The following is a 23,273-nucleotide window of genomic DNA, read 5'->3' as shown; positions in this document are numbered from 1 at the left end:
AGGGGTCTGTGTATCTGGATCTCGGGGCTAGAGTGCGATGTTTCTGCGTCCTGCAGGGGCCGGGCCGCCTTGGTGTGTTGCTGGGGGCGAAAGGGTGTACCGCAGAGATCAACGTCTTTACCGGGGTTTTTGCTTTGCCCAGAGGGGGGCGGTAACTTGGCATGGTCTTGAGTCTTTTCGGGGGAGACAGGGCGAGTTAGTGGGTCCCCGAGTGATCTTGAATGGAGGGTGCGGCTCAGCAGGCGCTGGAGTGGCTCTCAGCGAGAGGGGACTTTAAGTGGCATCCTGAGTCGGCCCAGTAGACAGTGTGTGGCTGGTCAGCATCCTGGAAAAGGTCTTTCTTTCCAGATGAGAATGTTCTCAATGCTTAGTTGTGGTCCGTTTTGTTGCCTAGTTGGAAAACAGTGGGTTTGTTTTGCAGTTTTCTTTTCTCTGTCCCAGGATCCCTGTGGGGCGTGCTGGTCTCGCTGCTCTGGGAACAAGAGCGGCAACACCTTAGGTTGGGGTGTAGACTGTAGGTTCTTTAGGAGGCGAGTGTCCTCAGGTTGGGTGTGGAAGCCGCTAAGGATGGGGAAGAATGTCTAGTTTTGGTGGTTTTGGCTTCCTTTCCTTAGGTGGTCTGCTTTGCTGATACTGCATTATTCGATCTGTACGCAAGTCTTCCCTGAATGTTAGGCAGAGGCAGGTCGTGCTGGGAGGTGTGTTCTGCATTTTCTCTCTCTCCTTTGAAAAACATTTGTGAAGAGGGATAGCTTCAAGCGTAGCCTCCAAGTAACGTACTGGAATTTGAGGTCCTTAAGCTAGAACTTGGCAACAGCATCATTTGAGACCTGTAAGGGTGACCAGCAGAGTTCTTGTAGAGAATCTTGCTTACCAATTTTATTGTAAAGGTACAGTTAGTGGTGAAACTTATGCAGAGGTCTTGGTAACTAACCCAGATTAAGGTGACATTAAAATAAAATTTTAATGTGTGTATGTGTATGAGGTTTAAAAAAATCTATAGGTCAGAAAGTTTGTGCATTTGTCTGGCTTTTTATGATAGAGGCCTGTAAATGAAGTCTAATGTGGCAGGAAGTGAAACCTGTACTAACAGTAATTCTGTAATTTTAGGTAAATAGACAAATTTGAGTATTTCAAAGCAAAGACTTTTGCCTATCTTAGTCTTTTTCTTTTGGTCGTAGGACCAGAAATGCTAAGGATAATATACTTACCTTGAATCTTGCAATCATTTTAAAAAACAGTGGAATCTTACACAGCAATATTAAATATTTGCAGAGATTAAGTTGTTTTTTGTTGTTACTGCTGTAATTCAAACCAAAATACCTGATTGACTTTTATAGCTATTGAAACTGATGTTGAAACAGATATTTGTATAAAACTGTGGCCAAAAACAACAACAACAACAACAAAACACACAAAAAAACCCAAAACATAAGCAAACTCCCTTCACTTTTGAAAGACAAATGAGAAATTAAGCAGATTTCAATACCTTTTTTTAAAGCAGCTTTTTTAACTTTCAAGTAAACATACATTTAAGTTAACAAATATTTGATTATCTCCTAGGTTTCAAGCACTGGAGGTACAATGATTCCAGTTCTCATGTAATCTACATGGAGAGAGAGAAAGACAACAAATAAATACACAAATAAAATAATTGAGATGCTGATGGGGAAGAAATAAACAGCGTATTTGGGGCTAAGCTCACACCCCTGAATGCAAATATAACTGATGTCTATTGTGGTAACTAGAAACCAAGCAAGGTAATGATCTGCCTTCTGAATCACTAAAGAAGTATTAAATTATGATAAGTAGAGTTTGGGTGTTGAATATGTATTGTCTCTTTGAGGGTTAGCACCTTTCGTTGTGTAAGCATATAAAAGTCTATAAGGACACACATCAAATTTATCAGTTTTGGGTTTTTTTTAAAGAGAAAATTGCAAAGGCACAAGACAGCTATTAATTTTGTGTTTTTATATTTTTAAATCTATTTCAGTGAGCAGACATTATTATTTAAGTGTAACTTAGAGAAGTCAAAAACTTAAAACATTTTGGTCACTGAATTTGTGAAAAGTACAGTATCAGGCTTCATGTCAGTGTTGCCACTTCTACTTGTGTGTACTAGTGGAGGAAAAACACATATTTCAGGATCCCAAAATTACGGGGGTGGGGTGGGGAGCACAACAAAATAAGAAAAAGACTGAGACCTAAGTAAAATGTTAAAACATGTTCAAGATATTGGAAATTTAATTATATAAAGATAAATTGATATTTGACCTTCCTTCTTTCAAATTTAATTGTGTCCTAAGTTTGGCAATTCCCCACAGAAGAATAGGGTATGGTTATATGGCAGAAGAGGAAGTGTTCTTATTGTAGTACAGACATCAAGAAGAGAGTTCTTTTTGTGAAACAGAAGCAGATCTAATGTTTTTCTTGTGAGGTATATGAAACATAAAAATAGTTTTATAGTTCATTATTACACTGCTGAAAATTACAATACCAGAGTGTCTTTTGGATTATCATTCAACATTCTACAATCATAAATATGATATACTGAGGCAGTTTCTAGAAAGGAAATCATAAGACATGAATTCTGTTCTTCACTGTGCAACTAACCATATGACCTTAGGTAATTCCTTAGTCTCTTAGGTCTCAGTTTCTGCATATGTAAAATTAAAGCAAAAGAAGTCTCTGTAATTAGTCAGTATAAATTCCAATTCCAAGGATTCTGTTGCACTGGTTTTTATGTTGCAGATTTACCATATTCTATGTACAAAAAGAGATAGGTGCCATAAGAGTAGCTAGTTCTCAAGATAAAACTAGTTCCATGTAATTTTTACGTATCATACCGAATTTTAGAAGCCTCCTCATTTTTAAGATATGTAGGAAATACTTAATTCTAGAATATTCATTCATAAGAGCAAATAATTTCCTTACGATAATTTAGCTTTATCTGTTAAAGCATTATTGTTTTTATCTTTGATTCCTGGTTCTCTAGTAGAATATCTGTAAGATAATCTAATATCCTTATTTAAGTCTGACTGTAGAATGAGGTCTCTAGTGGTTGACCCCCTTTAATCCATCCTTTACCCTACTGCCAAGCTGATTTTTCTAAAATGCAAGTCTGTCCAGTGCCTCTTTCTTTCTTTTTTTTTATTGTTCAAATACATTTGTCTCCATTTTCCCATCACCACTTTCCCCTGCCCCACCCACCTCCGCCTCCCTCCCTCAATCCTACCCCACCTCTTGCCTCTTTCTTAAAACCCATGCTTCTTCCTTACCTACAGTATTTAGTCCAAACTATTTATCATTACAAGGCCCTTCATCATCTGAGATCATCTCTTGCCATTCCCCCACCATAAACCTCAAGCTCAACTGTACTAAGAAAATCAGTTCACTGAAAGAGCCATACTGTATCCCCATTTGGAGTCTTTGCATGTATTCTCCTTGATGCTTAGAATGTTATTCCTTCTCCTGTCTTACTGACAAGGGTGACTGATTTTATTAGATACATCGTAAGCACTATCAGCTTTTAAAGTCTTCTGTGTCTTCTGGTCCTCCCTCCTCCCACTCCACAAGGTTATTCACTCTCTATGCCTTGTTCATTCATTCTCTTATGTTTCTTAGTCTGCTATAAGTGTTTGTCTGTCGCCTCCTGGACTGAAAGGCTGGTTTATATTTGTCTTACTACTTTTTAAATCTCTATTCCTTATTTTACACTGTTAGCACTCATTACATGTTTGAAACTCTCAGTGCCAAGATTAATGTCTTCATAATATCTGAGATAAGCCCAAATCTCAGTCTTGTTCTATTATTCTAAAGCTTGGGTCCTTCTAAATTATCTTAATCTTTTGCCTCAGTGACCTGAAACTGATAGTAGATCTGTAGTTTTTATCCTCATTTAAGTTGTGAGATTCCCCAGCACTATAGAAGTTAAGAGTACTCTGTTAAACTTGCAGAAAAGTCTTGCAGAATAGTGAGGCAACCACTAATCTCTATATCTAAAATTGCTAAGAGAATTATAAACTAATTTGGGTCTTTCAGATCTTTGATATCCAATATTTGGTAGATATTTTGCCTTGGATAGTTTCTGTAGGGGAAATTATTGTTGCCAATATGTGTTGGTTTTTATATTCGCTTAATAATTGCTTTATATACATTGCCTTTAGTTTTCAAAACAAGTCCTGTAGATTAAATAAGTTACTGGGGGACATTATCTACTAAGAAACAGGCTCTGACTACATCCAGTTCTGTCTTACTCCAGATGCTATGATTTTTGAAATTATTACACTGCTTCCTGAGTATGACTACTTATTTAAAGTATTCAAAAATTATTATAGATACTGTACTCGTTTTATAAATCAAAGAAGAAGGTTGCAAGGTTTGTTCATTCAGATTTTTCATAAAAAACTAAAATAGAGAATTTGATGTTGGACTTTAGGGACTATTTAATCCAACTCCCTCATTTAGCATATAAGGGAACTTACATGGGAAAGAGATGTTGAATGACTGGCTCAAGATCACACAGCCAGTTGGTTAAGAGTTGTTAGTTGTGAACACTGGTGTTATAAAACCATTATTTGAAAGGAATACCAGATGCCAGATTCCCACACCCCCCACCCCCAAATCAAAAAAAGCTTAGAGTAGGTGTTAGGAAAATGATGTTGAGGATTTCAGTGTCTTAAGGACATGGCTCAGAGATCATCCTGACTTTGGATAATGACACATAGAGACACCTCAGTACCTTTACCTCGTGTATTGGGTTGGCCAAAAAGTCCATTATGGGTTTGTTTTTTTTTCATTTGATGACTCTAGTAGTGCTTAGCTGTCTTTAACTTCATTCAAAACAATTTTGTTAGATTATATTGTGACAGCTGTCATATCAATGTGCATTAAAAACAATTATCAAAATTGGTGAATTTTTGTGCAGCCATATTGGAGATAGAAGAAAATATGCAACATTTTTGGCGTATTATGCTTTATTATTTCAAGAAAGGTAAAAATGCAACCGAAACAAAAAAAGATTTCTGCAGCATATAGGGAAGGTGCTGTGACTGATCGAACATGTCAGAAGTGGTTTGTGAAGTTTCTTGATAGTATTGACATTTTGGCCAAATAATTCTTTGCTGTGGGGCTGTCTTATCCACTGGAAGATGTTTAGCAGCACCCCTGGCCTCTACCTACTAGAAGCCAATAGTGGGAGATAGCTGACATACTCAAAATATCCAAATCAATAAAGTTATTGGTGAAAATGAAAAATGGGTCTTTTACTTTATGGAAAAACTGGACTTTTTGGCCAACACAATAGCTCCCTAGCCTTGGTTTCATTCCCTCCTTTTTTATTTTTAAAAATCTATTCAAGGTTTACTAATCTTTTGCCTGATGTTACTATTAGCCTTGGCCTTTACCAGTAACCATTTAAGTGCCAACCATGTGCCAAGTACTAGGGATACAAAAAAGCATAAAATCTAGTCACTACCCTGAAGAGGTTTGGTTTATTTGGGATTGGGAGGCAGTATACACAGGGGTTGGCAAAAGCAGGTTTACAGTTATGAGTATGCAAAACCCAGAGTTCATTCTGGTATTATTTAATTAATTATTGTATTGCAAACAACTGTAAACCTACTTTTGTCCACTCCTGTATTTAATTGCAAGGTAGTATATAAAGATGCCATGAATAATACAGCTCTAGAAACAGAGATGAGAAGTACAGAGTGGCTAGTTGTTACAGAAGTTTCTGCGTATAAAAGGTTTATCGTAAATTAGCCTTTAAATGAAGAGTTGGAGTGGTGTGGAGGGCAAGACTGGGGGAAAGAACCTCTAGCTATTGTTTCTTTTTTTTTAATCTTACTCTTGCTCACTTCCCTTCAGTCACAGTAACCTCCTTGCTTTTTCAGAAGGTCTAAAACGTGTTCTTCCAGATATCCATATGTCCCCTTCCCTACTTCCTTCAGGTCTTTTTTGTTTGTTGCTTTTTTTAATCCTCACCCAAGGATATGTTTATTGATTTTAGAGAGAGAGGAAGGGAAAGAGAGAAACATTGATATGAGAGAGAAACATCAATCTATCTATTGCACACGTACTCTTCATATTTCTCTTCCCTGCTTTGTTTCTTTTTTGTGCCTTTTTGCTGTCCAACATACTCTGTTTTTATTGCCTTTTTATCCCTGGTATAACATAAGATCCATGAGGGCAGGTGTTTTTACACATTTCATTCAGTGCTTATATACACAGTACCCAGAACAGTACCTGCTACAAAGTAGGTGCTCAAATTTTTGTTGAATGAATATGACAATTGAACTTTAAAACAGAATGTGAAGATCATTTGATCTAACCTTGCCTTCCTTCGTCCCTCCCTCCCTCCCTCCTTGCTGGCATAGAGGAGGAGGAGGAGCTTTGTCTTCCATGTTTGGTTTTTTTTTTAACTTTATAGGACTTTGAAAAGTTAGAAACAGCAGTCATGAACAACTCCATGAATTTCTACATATGTAAACATATAATCAGCAACCAGATCAAGATATAGAATACTTATAGGACCTTAGAAGACTTTCTCACACTCTCTCCTACTTTCCAAAGGTAAACACTATTCTGACTTCCATCGTAGTAGGTTAGTTTTGCTTATTCCTGAACTTCATATAAATGGAATCAAATCCTTTGTTTTATATCTGGTTTCCTTTGTTCAACCTTTTGTCTGTGAGATTCATGTTTTTAGAGTTAGCAATAATTTATTATTTTTTATTGTGTAATATTCCATTTTATGAGTAAATATTTTTCTGTTCCACTGTTGATAAATATTTGAGCCATTTCCAGCTTTAAGCTCTTAGGAACAAAGTTGCTATGAACAATTTTATAATTGTTATTTTAGTGGGCATAAGGATTCATTTTTTTGGCTAAATAACTAGGAATTAACCTAATCTCTCTCTCTCCCTATATAGACACACATAATTCTTAATCCCACACTGGTCTTAGCACATGCTAGATGGTCATTAAATGATTGAAGATAAATTATTAACTAATCATACTATGAGATTATCTCAAATTTATTAAAAATATTGGGGAACGGTCCTTACACATTCTCTTTCCTCTCGCTTAGGCTTTAAAGAAAAAATATTTATATTCTTTATTACTTGTTTTCCTTTCTCCAAATGATGGGAAAAATGTGTATAAAAGAGAAAAATAAAATTAATTTCAAAGTGTGAATTTCAGATCTTTTTGGCTATTCTCCTATATTTTTTCCATAATAAAAGTCATTTTTTCTGACAGTTTGGTTTTACCATAATTATATTTACCTACTATTTTATAGTTTGAAATCAATGGGTAGAAGAACTGTGAATCTGGTTTTTATTTCTTTCATGTGTTAATAACATGTTTGAGGATATATGAAGCAGAGTCTTTGATGGCCTTAAGTCATTTGAGAAGTGACTTTAGTTGGTAAAGAATGCAAATGAGAGCCCCTACAGTAATAGAAAAATCCTGAGAAATATTTTTCTGGAAAAGTTTTCATTTCTCTTTTGAAGTGATTCCAAAGCTAAGTCGTTTCTTTAAAAATTTTTAATTGTGTTTTTCCATTACCGTTTAATCCCCTCATACTTCCTCCCCTAAGCTAAGTCTTGAAAGATGAATAGGAAACAAGGTGGATGGGATACCTAGTAGGGAATTGGGTAGATAAAAGCACACTAGAGATAGGGAAATGCATTTGCAGAGAGAGAGAGCAGGGCACATTTGGGGATCTGCAGGCAATTCAGGAGGACTAAAACAATGGATTTGAAGCTATAATGTGATACGAATCTCCTGGTAGGAGACTCATGAATTTGGAATTCTAACATATTAACAGGTGATGGAGATGTTGCTTGTCCAAGGATCACACTTTGCAAACCACTGAGCTAGAGCATAGAAAGCAAGTGAGAATGCAAGAGTAGGGAGTGAAAGAAAGCAAGACTTAATAACCAATGTAAAGACTGCATTTAAAGCAGAGGTAACCTACTGAAGGATGCTAAGCATAATAGCGACTGTGAGGTTGGTGATTTCTGAGTTAGGTGACTAGTGGTAGAAATAATCTTTAGGGGTAAACTCTATCTATACATTTCAAACTATACAGATAAAAGTATTGTTTCTCCCACTAGCAGACTCAGTCCATTTAAAGGAAACGTTTGGTTTTATTTATTAATTTAGATGTTATCTGTTAGTTTAATCAGTTCCTTCTTCCAGAGGTATTATTTATGCTAATACATATTATAATTTAACTCATAATTACATTATTAATCTTGTTTGGGATTTAATTTTTTAATCTATAATCATATGATAGTCTAAAGTATTCTTTTTTATTGTATTCATTTAAAAATAAGCTAGCCGGGGAGTGCTTATTGTGTGGTAGGAATTACCTTAATTATACATGGTACATAGGCTAGTTTGTCATTGGCTTCCATAAATGTTATTAATTAGAAGGTTTAAACTTAATTTATTTTAGCTGTTTAAATACCACATCAGTTTTGCCATATTATAAATGTAAAAGTCTGTGTGTGGTCTATACATATATAACATATATAATATTGCCTTCTGATTTTATAATTTCTAGGAACTCATTTTAAAAACTTGGAGAAACACAAAGGACAAAACTCTAATGCCTCAACCCAAACATAAACATTGCTAATATTATGGTATATGCAAGTATTCTTCTTCCTCCCATGAATATATTTATTTATTTGTATAATGTTTATCCCTCCAGCAAGCAGTAAATCATGAAGATTTTTCTACTTCGTTAAAATTGTTTCAAAACCTGCCCAGGCCAGTGTGGCTCAGTTGGTTGGAGTGTTGTCCTGTAACCGAAGAGTGTGGGTTTGGTTCCCTGTCAGGATATATGCCTAGATTGAGGATTTGGTCCTCAGTTCGGGTGTGTGCAAGACCCAGTCCAGGCACATCCAGGAGGCAGCAAATTGATGCTTCTCTCTCACATTGATGTTTCTCTCCCTTTCTTCTAAAAAGCAATAAAATGTTCTCAGGTGAGGATAAAAAAAAATGCTTCAAAACCTAATTTTTAGGCCATGGCCAGGAAGCTCAGTTGGTTAGAGCATCCGCACCCCTTCATTCCCCCCACCCCCATATGCCAAGGTTGCAGGTTCCATCCTGGGTAAGGACACAGAGAAGAATCAACCAATGAATGCATAAATAAGTGAAATAACAAATCGATGTCTCTCTCTTTCTCCCCTCTTCCTCGCTCTCCCTAAAATCAATAAATAAAACAAATTAAAAAACCCTAATTTTAATATCAGCATAGCATTCTATTAAGTGGATATATAATGATTTAATCATTTGTAATTATTGAATGTTTTATTCCTCTGATGATAATATTGATGAAAATCTTTGTGCATAAACGTTTCTCCATACTTTATTATTTTGTTAGGGCATGAATAAAAATGTTCAGTCAAAAGGTAAGAACTTTAAAAATTATAGATATTGACACATTGCTTTCTAGAAATGTTATGTCAATCTGTATGCCAGTATTCAATATTAGTTTTAAAAACCTTTTCTAATTTGATAATCAAAAATGATCTTACTATAATTTGTATTTCTTTGATTATAAGTTGAGCATTGTAAATTGTTTTTAAAACAATTATATATAAACTATTTTTTATTTTATTTTTTAATATATAATCTTTATTATATTTTTTCCATTACCATTTAGTCCCCTTATATCCCCTCCCCCAGCAGACAACACACCGTTGTCTATGTCCATGAGTACTTTCAGCTATAAAATATTTTAAAAAGGTAATGCCTCATATATTATTTTTTCCTTATACGTTATTTTTAAGGTGAAATATTTTAATTAGAATTAATGTTTTGTTGTTTTTCCTTTTAATAGAAAAATTAATTTTTTGAATAGTTATAAAAACCCAAACAGTTGCCCCAGAGGCAGTTACTGTTGTCAGTTCCTTCTGTACACTTCCAGAGGTATTGTAGATGGTGTGTGTGTGTGTGTGTGTGTGTGTGTATGTGCGTGTGCATGTGCATGCGTGCGGGAGGGAACATTAGATGAATTATGGAGAACATTAAAATACTGTGTCTAGTTCAGATGTGGTATTGTATACTAAATTGTGTAGTAAAAATTAGAAAGGGTCTAAAAATGATTAGTATCTGGCTACTGGCCCAGAAGGAAGAAGAGCAGGGTCTGGCAGTATTTGGCAGTAATTTTCTATAAGACAAGTGGCCTTAGCTCTTTTTATTACTGGATCGATTCTTTGACAATAGCACTTCTGATTATAGTACCGATTCTATAGTACTGTTCTAAAATGGAAAGCCAAGTTATTGAAAATTAGGCAGTTGGTACCTGAAAGAAACTCTTTAAAGTAGAAAAGCTATTTGGAGGTATTTAAGAGAACATTTAGGGGAAAGATACTTTGTTCTTAGGTATTTTAGGATTTCTTTGCTTAATGGTTACAGTTTTAGCAAAATTTTCATGACTTCCCTGTTTAACAGTAATAGTTTGAGCTTAAATTAATTGTGAATAAAATTCATCATTTTCCTTATTTTAAAAAAATCTTATTAAATTAAATTTATTGAGGTGACATTGGTTAATATGATCATATAGGTTTAAAGTGTACATTTCTTTTTTTTTTTTTAAAGATTTTTGTTAATTTTTAGAAAGGGGGAAGGGAGGGAGAAAGAGGAGAGAAACATCGATGTGCAAAGAGAAACATCGGTTGGTTGCTTCCTGAACAGCCCACAACCCTGGCATGTGCCGTGACTGGGAATTAAACCAGAGACCCTTTGGTTCACAGGCCAGCACTCAATCCACTGAGCCACACCAGCCAGGGCTCAAGTGTACATTTCTATGATACATGATCTGTATATTGCATTGTGTGTGCACCACCCAAAGTCAGATCATCTTTTGTCATGATATATCTGCTCCCCTTTACCCTTTACTACTCCTCACCTCCTTCCCTCTGGTAACTACCATACCGTTGTCTGTGTTTATGAGTTCCATTTTATATCACACATATGAGTGAAATCAAATGGTTCTTAGCTTTTTCTGACTGATTTCACTTAGCATAATATTCTCAAGGTCCATTCAAATTGTTGCAAGTGGTAGTACTAAATTTTTATTCACCTGATTCAAAAACCAATCAGCCATGATATAAACACATTTAAAAAATATATTTTATAAAGATTTTCATGCTAATAGTTATAATAGTAATTTGTCTCATACGTCTAAGATCTTTGAGCTTGACTTGAGTGCTACTGCTAAATAAGTAGTCAGAGGTTTTAGTTGGATTCTACAGAGTTTTATTTTTTTAAGGAAAAGATATTTGCTTTGGGATAGATTTTTTAAAGGCCCTTATTTCCAAGAATAAAATTTTGGTATGACTATTGTTCACTGAATAATAACTGTCTTATGTCGTCCAGGATAAATTGTAATTTTATAAGAGTTCTATTTGCTGGAATTTGTCTCTCCTATTCCAGATTATTTATAGGGATATAAAGGCTGCTAAAGAATTTTCACCTAATAATAGTCAGTAACATTTGAGGAGTTTTAAGAAAGAATTAGCAGAGGTGGGAAACGATAATCTGGATTTTTAAAAAATGCTTGATTTTTGAAATGATTATATATTCATAGAATTGCAAAGATAGTACAGAGAATTCGTATATATACCTTTCACCCAGCTTTCCCTAATGTTAACATCTTTCTTTTTTTAAATTTTTATTTATTTTTAGAGAGGGGGGACAGCGGGGGGAGAAAGGGAGAGAGCGGAAACATGATCTCTTGCCTTCTGCACACACCCTGACTGGGGACTGACCGAAACCCAGGCATGTGCTCTGACTGGGAATCAAACCAGCGACCTTTCGCTTTGTGCTACAACACCCAACTAACTGAGCCATACTGGTCCGGGCTCCTGATGTTGACATCTTATATAATCATGGTACATTTATCAAAACTAAGACATCTCGATTTTTGAATGAATTCAGCAAACCTTGTTTTTGAATACCTACTTTGTGTAAAAGAGTGTTTTTAGCACCCCTGCTGTTACGGCTCAGTGGGTCACATGCCGGCCTGTGAACCAAAGGGTCGAACCAAAAGGTCGCTGGTTCAATTCCCAGTCAGGGCACATGCTTGGGATGCAGGCCAGGTCCCCACTAGGGGGTTTGCGAGAAGCAACCGCATATTGATGTTTCTCTCCCTCTCTTTCGCCTTCCCTACCATCCTCTCTAAAAATAAATAAATAAATAAAATATTTTTAAAAAGAGTGTTTTAGCTGCTTAAGTATGTACAATATTGGAAAGGAAGTAAAAGTTGCAGTTAATTATAATAAACTGGTAACCTTGATGTCATTCTTGAACAAATTCTCAGATTATTAAACACATGTATTGTTGGCACTTAAGCGGTAGGACAGCGATCCCTAGGAGCCAGCATGGGTTCACAGAGAACAAGTTGTGCTATACTTGTTCTTTTCTTAGCCTCACTTCTTTTCTACAGGGCAAGTGAACTGGTAGGTACCCCAGGAGATACTCTTAACTATATTCGATCTAAAATTATAGCTACATTTATTGGAGTTTTAAATTTTGTGCTATATACTGTAAACATAGATGGCCTCATTTAGTCCTGTTTCATAAATAAAGAAAAGGACCCCCAAGGTTATACAGTTATACATTTGACAGCCTTTTAAGATATCTTTGTAGACAAGAGAAATATAGTCTGAATAGTTAGGTAAGTAGGCAGATTTGTAATTGATTAATGTGCTGATGGTAAAAATAAACTGCAGTTTATTCCTAGTGGTGTGTCTCAAGATGCTGTCTTCCCCCATGTCCTATTTTAAATGTTTATTTGCTTTTTATTTTTTTATTGTTCTATTACAGTTGTCCCAATTTTCCCGTTGCTCTCCCCCCTGCTCCCCATCCCCCACAGTCAGTCCCCACCCTGTTGTCTGTGTGCATGGGTCATTTATACCTGTTCCTTGGTTAGACTCTTGCCCTTCTTTTCCCCCCTATTCCCCGCCTCCCCCGATCCCCGTCATCGCTGTTATTCTGTTCCTTGTTTCCATGCTTCTATTTTACTCCTTTGTTTTGTTCATTAGGTTCCTCTTATCGGTGAGATCATATGGTATTTGTCTTTCACCTCCTGGCTTATTTCACCTAGCATAATACTCTCCAGTTCCATATTTTTTTATTCTTAAAATTGTGAGGGGGAGTGCTAGTTTGTTATGTGACAGAATCAAGATCCTCCCTGTAGTCCCTCACCCCCTTATTTTTAATAATTAGAATGAAAGACTATACCTAATAAATTGTCTGTTGTAATAATTTTATATTTTATGTGTGTGTATTAGATAGGAACAAACAAAGCTCTGCACAAATACAGAGTTCGGGACTTGGAGACCTAAGAGCAGTAGGTGTTTTTTGTTTTTGTTTTTTTTTAAAGTAGATATGTGCCTGGGTATGTCATTGTCTTTGTCTGAAGTTGGTGAGTCAGCGGTTTATTATAACTGCCCCAAAGGCTAACACCCACTAAAAACAACATTGTTTTGAAACATGTTGTCAAAACTTAGTTGATTATCCTTTTGTACTCTGCATTTAGCTTAGTGTTTTCAGTTTCATTTGTCACATTTTTGTCTTGAAACAGGTGCTTGCAAAATAAATGAAACATTTAAGATTTTCAGCCTGGAAAAAAGGATACTTTCACTAGGAATTCTTTTAAAATTGAGTAATTGAATGATCTTTCAAATTCTTCTTGTCTCAGATCTGTGATTCTGTGAAACACAAAAAGGAGTGGCATGTGAAAGAGGAATTAAACTTACATTTTGCACCCCCAGAGAACGGAACTAGGAACAATGAATGAAAGAGGAAGGGAAACATTGGTGCATATCGATGTTTTTAACAGTGGAAATGAAAATAGAGTAGACATTCTGTTATTGAGGCATTAAAGTATGTATTGAACAGAGTTTAATCAAAGTATTCTCTAAGGACTTTTCCAGCTCCAACCTTTTCTTTAAAAAAATTATTGATTATAATTCTCAAAAACAAAACTTTTTGTTAGGTACATTACTTGTTCTCAATACCTAATGGTTTTATCTAATAGCAAGTGTTAGTAATAAAATATTATTATGCAAATTTAAACTATAGCAAAGCATTTAATACATTAATAATGTATGACTGTCACTACTATCCAGTTCCAGACTATTTCATCACCCCAAAAAGAAACCTGTACCCGTCAAACAATCATTCCCCATTCCTCTTTTCTCCCACCCTCTTCCCCCTGCAGCAGGTAATCTTTTTGTCTCTATGGATTTGCCCATTCTGGATATTTCACATAATGGGATCAAGCAATATGTACCCGTTAAGTGTCTTGCTTCTTTCACTTAGCATATTCTTTTCAAGGCTCATTCAAGTTGTGGCATGTAGCACTACTTCATTCTTTCTTATGGCTGAATAATACTTCCTAGTGTGGATATAAGACATTGTGTTTATCCATTCATTCATTGATGATCATTTGTGTTGTTTCAACTTCTTGACTACAGTGAATATTGCTGCTGTGAACATTTGTGTAATATTTTCTGTTTAAACATCTGCTTGATATATCACCTATGATGAAAATTGTGTAATATGGAGATTATATGATTAATTTATTGAGGAATTACTATACAGGGGTGGACAAAAGTAGGTTTATAGTTGTAAGTACTTGAAATAGTTTATATTATTATTTATTATTTATTTGTATTACAACTGTAAACCTACTTTTGCCCACCCCTGTACTGTTTTCCATAGTGGCTGTAACAGTTTACATTCCCACCAGCAATGTATGATGGTTCCACTTTCTCTACATCCTTGATGTTAACTTTTTAAAAAAATTATAGCCATCCTAGTGGGTATGATTGGTGGTTTTTGATTTGACTTTCATTGTGGTTTTTATTTGAATTTCACTAATGACTAGTGATGCAGAGCATCTTTTCATGTATTGTACTTATTGTCCATTTGTATATTTTCTTCGAAGATAGCAATTCAAGCCAGTTTTTAATAGGCTTGTCTTTTTTTGTTAAGTTTTAAGAGATTTTTATATATTCTGCATATTAGATCCTTGTCAGATATGATTTGCAACTATTTTCTCCCATTCTGTAGGTTTCTTTTTTGCTTTCTTGATAGTATCTTTTGATGCATAAAATTTAATTGTGGTAAAGTCCAATTGATGCCATTTTTTTTTTCTTTTGTGACCCATGCTTTTGGTGTAACGTATAAGAAGCCATTCCCACTCCAGGGTCATGCAGATTTAATCCTATGTTTTCTTCTGGGATTTTTATGGTTTAAGGTGTTATATTTAGGCCTTTGCTACATTTTGAGTTAAATTTCCTATATGTTGTGAGATAGAAGTCCAAATTCTTTTTCATGTGGACACCCAGTTATCCTAGCAACATTTGTTGAAAAGGCTATACTTTTCCTATTGATGGTCTTGGCACCCTTGTCAAAAGTCAGTTCATCATAGGTGAATGGGTTTAATCCTGGACTCTCAGTTTTCTTCCATTGTTTTTGTATGTCTGTCTTTTTGCCAGTACTGCATGTTTACCGTAGCTTTTAATGCATTTTGAATTAGAGAAGCATGAGTCCTGTTTTTAGGGGGGTTTTGTGTGTGTGTGTGTGTGTGTGTGTGTGTGTGTGTGTGTGTGTGTGTGTGGTTTGGGATCCCTTTTAATTCCACATAAATTTTAGGATCACTCTTCCATTTCTGCAAAAATACCTGTTGAAATTTTGATAGAGATTGCATTGAGTCAGTAGGTCGCTTTGGGGGATATTGCCGTCTTAACGATTTTAAGCCTTCCCATTCAGGAACATGGGCTGCCTTTCCAGTTATTTAGATTTTCTTGAATGTCTTTAAACAATCTTTTGTCACTTTCAGTGTACAAGTCTTGTAGTGCAGAATAATGACACCTCTCCTCTCTCATGAACTCCACCTCCCTCCAAGTCTAAAGGAATATCCAATCCAGAGAAAAATATTAAATATAAAAATTAAGGATAGATTTATTCCATTTCTTTCTAAAAGTTCTTTAAATTGTTTCATTTATTTTATATGACTATATTTAAATTACCCACTGAGAGAATAACAGAGATCTGAAAAATCTTTTTAAAAATCCAAGAGCTCATTTTGGTTCTTAGGCAACTTTTATTGCCCATCAGCTACATGTATTACTTCCATGTCTGTTTCAGTTAGGCCCCTTCCCTCTATAAGTATCAGAAAGCCCAATTCAAACAGCCTTCTTTCTACAATAAGGATATTTATTAGTTTAACATACCTGGAAGTATGTAATCCTGAGTAGGCCTCGGGATTAGTTTGGTCAATACTTTAATGAAGACAGCAAGGACAGATTCTTTGCATTGTTCTACACCATGATGCTGGCTTTCTACCAAGGACAGATTTTCTTTATAGTTGTGTGATGGTTCCCAGGAAGTAACCATATGTTCTACAAGGAAGACAAAGTCTGGCTTCCTCTTAGCAGAAAGGACAAACTTAACCAGAAACTACCAGAAAACCTTTTCATGGCTTATTGGCATGATTCGTCATTTGTGAATCAATTTCTGGTAGTGATACAGCTCACCCTTAGTTATCTTAAGTTCCTGTCAGTTGGTGTTATGGAATGGTTATTGAAACAGGCAATCACAGTGTCTGCTTTGGTTGTGTCCTGTGGCTCTGAGGTTTTTTTCCTCCGTTTTTTTGGTGGTGGTTATACTTTTCATAATGAGACAAAATATGCTTAGTCATGTTTTATTCATTTAATTATCCACGTTCAAAGCTTTCTATCATATAAAGCACTATAGCAATCATTAAGCATTCCTTTCTTTAAAAAGAATGTTAGAGTTGTGAAAAGATTGGAATAGTTGGCAAATATGAATCTGTATCTCCTGGTAACCAATAATTTTTAACGGCTTTTACATCCAGATAATTGACTTAGCCACCATTTACATAAAGACCAGTGGTTTGTATCTCCTCTCTTTAAGTTGCCTGAAGCTTTGTGATAAAGTAGAAAGTGAGCTGGGTTATGATTAAGGTTCTAATTAATTCTAGCTTCACTGTCTTCCAGTTTTATGTGATCATGGGCAAATCACTTCATCTCTCAGATCTTCAGCTGTCTATAGGCTGAGATAATAACTACCTATCTTCTCACCACATTGTGTTTATGAGAGTTCAATAAAGTGATGTGAAAGAAATATGAAAAGTATAGAGCAATACACAATTTTAAATTGTTTTAATATTACACTAATTAAAGAGTAGGCAGTTAAAAGGAGGGAACTAAATAACATGGGATATTTTATTCTTAAAAAAATAATAATTGGTCTTATATTCTGAGTATTCAAGATATATCAGTGGGAAATAAAGATGTATTCAGGTTTTTTAAAATTAAATGCATAATGAATAAAAGAAAGATGTTTTATAAAACATCTCTTTGAAGACTTGATTTTAGTTAGTGTAACCTAGTAGCTACTTTTCAAGTATTCCCCAGAATTTTTTTTGCTTCCAATTTTTGCCCTGATTTTTTGGTTAAAGCTGTTTTTGAAGATAACAAGTATGGAGTAAATGTAAAATGCAATGTTTTATGTGGCTTGAAGGGTATGATGGATACATTTATTTATTTCAGTTATTGGCTGTTCTCATACACTCTCCTTCTTTTCTTGCAACATTATTTTTTTAAAGAACCCTGAGGTTTCACACAGAAATTTGGGTGGAATTTGGTTGTTATTACCAAATGAGATGTCACATTTCATTGCTGAGAACTCAAGAGCAAAACTCTGTATTTGGAGTTGAATGAAATTAAGTTGACACTAAGAAATTTCATTTTAAAATACTATTTAATATATTCCTCATGTCTTCAGTTGATGTAGATGTTGAGTCTGATTATGTTAATACACTACAGAGTATTAAGTATAGTTTCTGTACCAGTAGTAATTGGTGAAACAAAGCATATATGCTTCTTGAATTAATTATCATTTACATTTGGTTTTGAGCTAGTTGCTGTTATCTATCGTGTTGGATTTGGGACATTACCCTTTTCTAAATGAGAAGATTGATCTTACAGTATGTCTTTTTCTGTTATATTGGAGACTTACTGACATTGAAGGGAAGGAAGAACTAACATGTTGAGTCTGCTATTACGTACAAGCATACCAAGTACCTAACATTTATGTCACTTTATTTTTCTTCCAGTCTGATGTGAGAGTATTAGTATCTTCATTTTTACAAAAGAAACATTTAAATTTAGAGATTATGTAAACTCAAAAGTACTCCAATGGAGGAATCCTCTCTCCCTCCCTCTCTCCTACTTTAGTTACATTTTTCATACCTACTTTCATTTGATTACTACGACTCCTCTTTGAGGAAGATGTTATTTTCTTTTTCAAATAAAGAAAAGAACTAACAGGAGTGTACAGTTTAAGAATAATAAGAACATGCACACCACATTAAGGAGTAGAATCTTATATAAAAGTTTTTCTATTTTTAACATTAATTCATTTTCAAATCTTAAAACAACTTTGTTTTTCTTGAAAAAGCACCACTTGGTCACAAAATAAAATATATTTTTTATTTATTGTTGGATTTGATTTACAAAAATGTTAAGAATTTTTGCATCTACATTTATGGGAGATTTGGCCTTGTACAATGAGTTGAAAAGTATTACCTCCTCTACAGGTTTCTGTATTTTTTTTTAGAATTGGCATTAATTTATTCCTAAGTTTTTGAAAATGTCACCAGTGAAGTCAGTGGGCCTACAGGTTTTTTTTAAAGTAAAGTTTTTTAACTATACATACATACCTCAGAATTTGTCAACTCTAGAACTTGTCAAACGCTGTACTCATTGCATTTTTTTGAGGGAAAAATGTTTTGGCACTTAGTGCTTGCTTGGGACTCATCATACTTGCTAGAACTTGTATGAGTCATGACAGCCCCTCAAAAGAAAATGCTCATCATTTGGTACTCACTGGTTTTGGCACTTATCACGAGTGGTGGAACGAATTAATGACGAGTACTGAGGTACCACTGTAATTCCAATATCTTTAATAGATACAGAATTGTTCTGGTTATCTCTTTCTTCTTAAGTGAGCTTTGGTAGTTTGTCTTTCAATTAATTTTTCTGTTTTGTCTGAGTTAAATTTATTGATGTAAACATAACATTTTTTAAATTTTATTGATTATGCTATTACAGTTGTGCCAATTTTTCCCCCTTAGCCCTGTCCATCTAGCACCCCCCACTCCCTCAGGCAGTCCCCACACCGTTGTTCATGTCCATGGGTCATATGCAGGCTCTTTGCTACTCCAATACCTATACCGTATTTTCCTTCCCATGACTATTCTATAACTACCTGTTTGTACCTCTTAACTTACTCATGTCTTCACACCTTCCTGCATACTTCACACCCCCATCTGGCAACCATCAAAACGCTCACTGTGTCCATGATTCTGTCTGTGTTTTTTTTGTTCACTTAGTTTGTTTTTTAGATTCAATTGTTGATAGATTTGTATTTTTTGCCATTTTATTGTTCATAGTTTTGATCTTCTTCTTTTTCTTAAATAAGCCCCTTGAACATTTCACATAATGGTTTGATTATGATGAACTCCTTCAGTTTTTTCTTGTCTAGGAAGCTCTGTATCTGGCCTTCAATTTTAAATGATAGCTTTGCTGGGTAGAACAATCTTGGCTGTGTAGCTCCCTGCTTTTCATGACTTTGAATATTTCTTGCCAATCTCTTCTAGCCAGTCTAGCCAATCTCATCTGGCAGTCTTATGAGAATTCCCCTGTATGTAACTAACTGCTTTTCTCTTGTTGCTTTTAAGATTCTCTCTTTGTCTTTAACCTTTTTAACCTTTAGCATTTTAATTATGAAGTGTCTTGGAGTAGCCTCTTTGCATCCATCTTGTTTGGGACTCTCTACGCATCCTGGACTTGTATGTCTATTTCCTTCACCAAATTAGGGAAGTTTTCTTTCACTATTTTTTCAAATGGATTTCCAATTTCTTACTTTTCCTCTTCTCCTTCTGGCACCCCTACAATATGAATGTTGAAATAGTAGAAGTTCCAACATTTACATCTTATCTGCTTATAGAGACTGCTTACACTACCCTTGTTTTTTCTTTGGTTCTTTTTTCTTCTTGTTGTTTTGGTTGGTGGTTTTTTGCTACCTTATTTTCCATATCATTGATGTGATTCTCAGCTTCATCCACTCTACTGTTGTTTCCCTGTAAATTAGTCTTTATTTTAATCATTGTATTCTTCGTTTCTACCTGGATCTTTTTTATGCTGCTGAGGTCCTCACTAAGATCATTCTGCATCCTTATAACCAGTATTTTGAACTCTACATCTGATAGATTGCTTATATCCATTTTGTTTAGCTTTTTTTCTGGAGTTTTGATCTCTTCTTTCATTTGGGTCACATTTCTTTGCCTCCTCATTTTGGCAGCCTCCTTTTATTTTATTTATTTTTTTCCCTAGGTATTAGGTAGAGCTGTTATGACTCCCTGTCTTGGCCTAATGGAAGCATGGCCTAATGTAGTAGGTGTCCTGTAGGGTCCTTTGGCACAGCCTCCCCTATCATCCAAGCTGGGTACTCAAGGTCCACGCTTCATGTGGGCTGAGTACACTCTTTTCCTGTGGTTGAGCCTTGATTGCTGTTGACAGGTCAATGGAAGGGATTTACCTAGGCCGGTCAGCTACAAGAACTGGCTGTGACCGCTGACCACCAAACTCCACCCTCTGTGGAGGATCAGCTGTGCAGAGTGATGGTACTCCAACATGGTCTGTAGCTATCCACTGGGTGTGCAGGCTCTGGGATTTTCCAGATGGTGCAGGCCAAGGTCAGCCCCACCTGTGTTTTGTCCTAGGCTACCCTGTCTGAGGTATAAAACAATCTGAGATGGCTGCTACTTATGGTGGGCTTGGAGATTCCCAGGCAAAGCCAAGCTGTAAATCTAGCTGTTTGCTGCTAGTGCTGAGCCCAGGGCCTCTTAGCAAGAGGTGTGGGAGCTGGGAGCTCACTGAGGCTCACTGTTGGACAAGGTCTCTGGATATCTCTGGGGCAGGGTAAACAGTGTTAGCCAAGTTGATGGAGTCTCAGATGTGACACCAGCCTGCCAGCTCTGTAGCTCTGTGTAGGGAGGGTTCAGAAAAGATGGAATGGCCTCTGCTTGCCTTTCTGTCTGGGGAAAAAACTATTCCCCAGCTGTTGCGTTGATGCCAGACACTTCATTTTCTTCCTGTATGCCAGTGGTGCCTTCCAAGCTGCTACCCCAGGGCTGGAGCTCAGAGGGAGTGAGTCTGATTAAGTCCATGTGTGGGTTTTCTAAGAAGAACTCTTGGGACTCTAGAAGTTTCTTCCACCAACTCAATCCCTGCTGGTTTTTTCAGCCAAAAGTTATAGGGACTTATCTTCCTGGCACTGGAACCCTGGGTTGGGATACTCATGTCGGGCTGGGACCCCTTGCTCCTGGGATATCCCTCCTGAATTTTTATCCACCGCACATGGATGTGGACCAGTTAGGTCTGCATCTGAGCCCCTCCTACCAGTCTGGATGAATGTGGTTTCTTTAATTCTGCAGTTGGCAGACTTCCATTCAACTTGGTTTCTGATGGTTCTGAGTGATGATTGTTGTGTATTTTAATTGTAATTTTGATGTGATTGTGCAAGGAGGCCAGTTGTGTTTATCTGTGCCGCCATCTTGACTGGAAGTCTTTCCTTATTCTTTTAATGTCTTTTTTTCCTCTCATTTCTGGTGCTGCTGGGGTTCTTTTCCCCCCTGATTAATCTGGCTAAAGGTTTATCAGTTTTATTGATCTCAACCAGTTTTTCATTTCACTGACATTTTAAATTTTAAATAGACTCTATTTTTTAAGAACAGTATTAGGTTCACAGAAAATTTTAGTGGAAAGTGCAGAGTTCCCATATACCACCTCCTCCCACACATGCATAGCCTCCCCCACTACCAGTATGCATCCCCACAGTAGTATATTTGTTACAATTGATTAACCTATGTTGGTACATTATTACCCAAAGTACATAGTTTACATTAGGGTTCACTGTTGGTGTTGTATGTTTTATGGGTTTGTACAAATGTTTAATGACATGTACACCATTATAGCATCAAACAGAATACTTTCACTGCCTTAAAAATCCTGTGTTCTGCCTACTCTCCTTTTCCTCCCTGCAACCCCTGGAAACCACTGATCTTTACTGTCTTCATAGTTTTGCCTTCTCCAGAATGTCATGTAGTTGGAATTATGCGAGGTCTGTCAGAAAAAAGTCTAACCATTTTCGATATAACAAGAACAGTTACCCGACGTTGATATAACCGGGCAGTCAAGGAGAGTGGACCTGAATGAGCATGCATGAACAATGATGACTTCACTGTACTAGTCAGTGGGGGTGGTAGATGCCATTGAGTGAGGATGTGCACTGTATGGCTGTTGCATTCAAAATGGCTGAGAACAGAGCAATGAATCTGCATCAGATTTTGGGTTAAGTTTTAACATTCCTCCACAGAAACTACTGGGATGATTCAGAAGACTGCAGCTATGAGCAACTGGTGATTGGTAGCTTCATCACCACAATGTGCCTGTTTATGCATCAGTATCTCATGCAGTTTTTTGGCAAAACATCAAATTGCCCAGGTGACTCAGCCCCGCTACAGCCCAGATTTGGTGCCCTGTGACTTCTGGCTTTTCCCAAAACTAAAATCACCTTTGAAAGGGAAGAGATTTCAGACCATTGATGAGATTCAGGAAAATACTACAGGGCAGCTGATGGTGATTGGGAGAACTGTGTGAGGTCCCAAGATACCTGCTTTGAAAGGGACATCCTATGTACAATGTTTCTTATGTCTTGTATCTTCAATAAGTGCCGCTATTTTTTTATAGTAAATGGCTGGATACTTTCTGGACAGGCTTCATAGTATATACCTTTTTCACATGGGCTACCTTTACCTAATAAAATGCATTTAAGGTTCCTCATGCCTTTTGATGGCTTATTTATTTTTAGCACTGGGTACTATTCCATTGTCTGGATCTAGTACAGTTTATCCGTTCACCTGCTGAAAGACTTCTTGGTTGCTGTCAAGTTTTGATAATTCTGAATAAGGCTGCTGTAAACATCTATAGGCAGGTTTTTTTGTGGGTTAAATTTTCAGCTCATTTGGGTAAATACCAAGGAGCATGACTGCTGGATTTTATGGTAAGAGTATATTTAGTTTTAGAAGAAACTGCCAAACTGTCTTCCAAAGTGTCTTTACCATTTTGCATTTTACTGATCTCAAAGAACTA

General features: G+C 36.1%; 1 protein-coding gene across 3 annotated transcripts in view; it reads left to right on the top strand.

The window, feature by feature from the left end:
- The window catches only part of GLCE (glucuronic acid epimerase), a 98,572-nt gene that overhangs the window by 699 nt on the left and 74,600 nt on the right, over positions 1–23,273 (top strand). The window contains exon 2 of one of the 3 annotated variants that reach the window (XM_054565218.1): positions 1,564–1,760. The exons of the other annotated variants lie outside the window; for them this stretch is intronic. The gene's annotated coding sequence lies outside the window, so the exon portion shown is untranslated. The remainder of the gene's footprint in view (positions 1–1,563; positions 1,761–23,273) is intronic. 3 annotated transcript variants of the gene reach the window in all.

The sequence above is a fragment of the Pteronotus mesoamericanus genome, unplaced genomic scaffold (genome assembly GCF_021234165.1).
Source record: "Pteronotus mesoamericanus isolate MK-2021 breed Mesoamerican mustached bat unplaced genomic scaffold, CSHL_Meso_final contig_164, whole genome shotgun sequence".
Lineage (NCBI taxonomy): Eukaryota > Metazoa > Chordata > Mammalia > Chiroptera > Mormoopidae > Pteronotus > Pteronotus mesoamericanus.
This window is presented reverse-complemented; position numbering and strand designations above follow the sequence as displayed.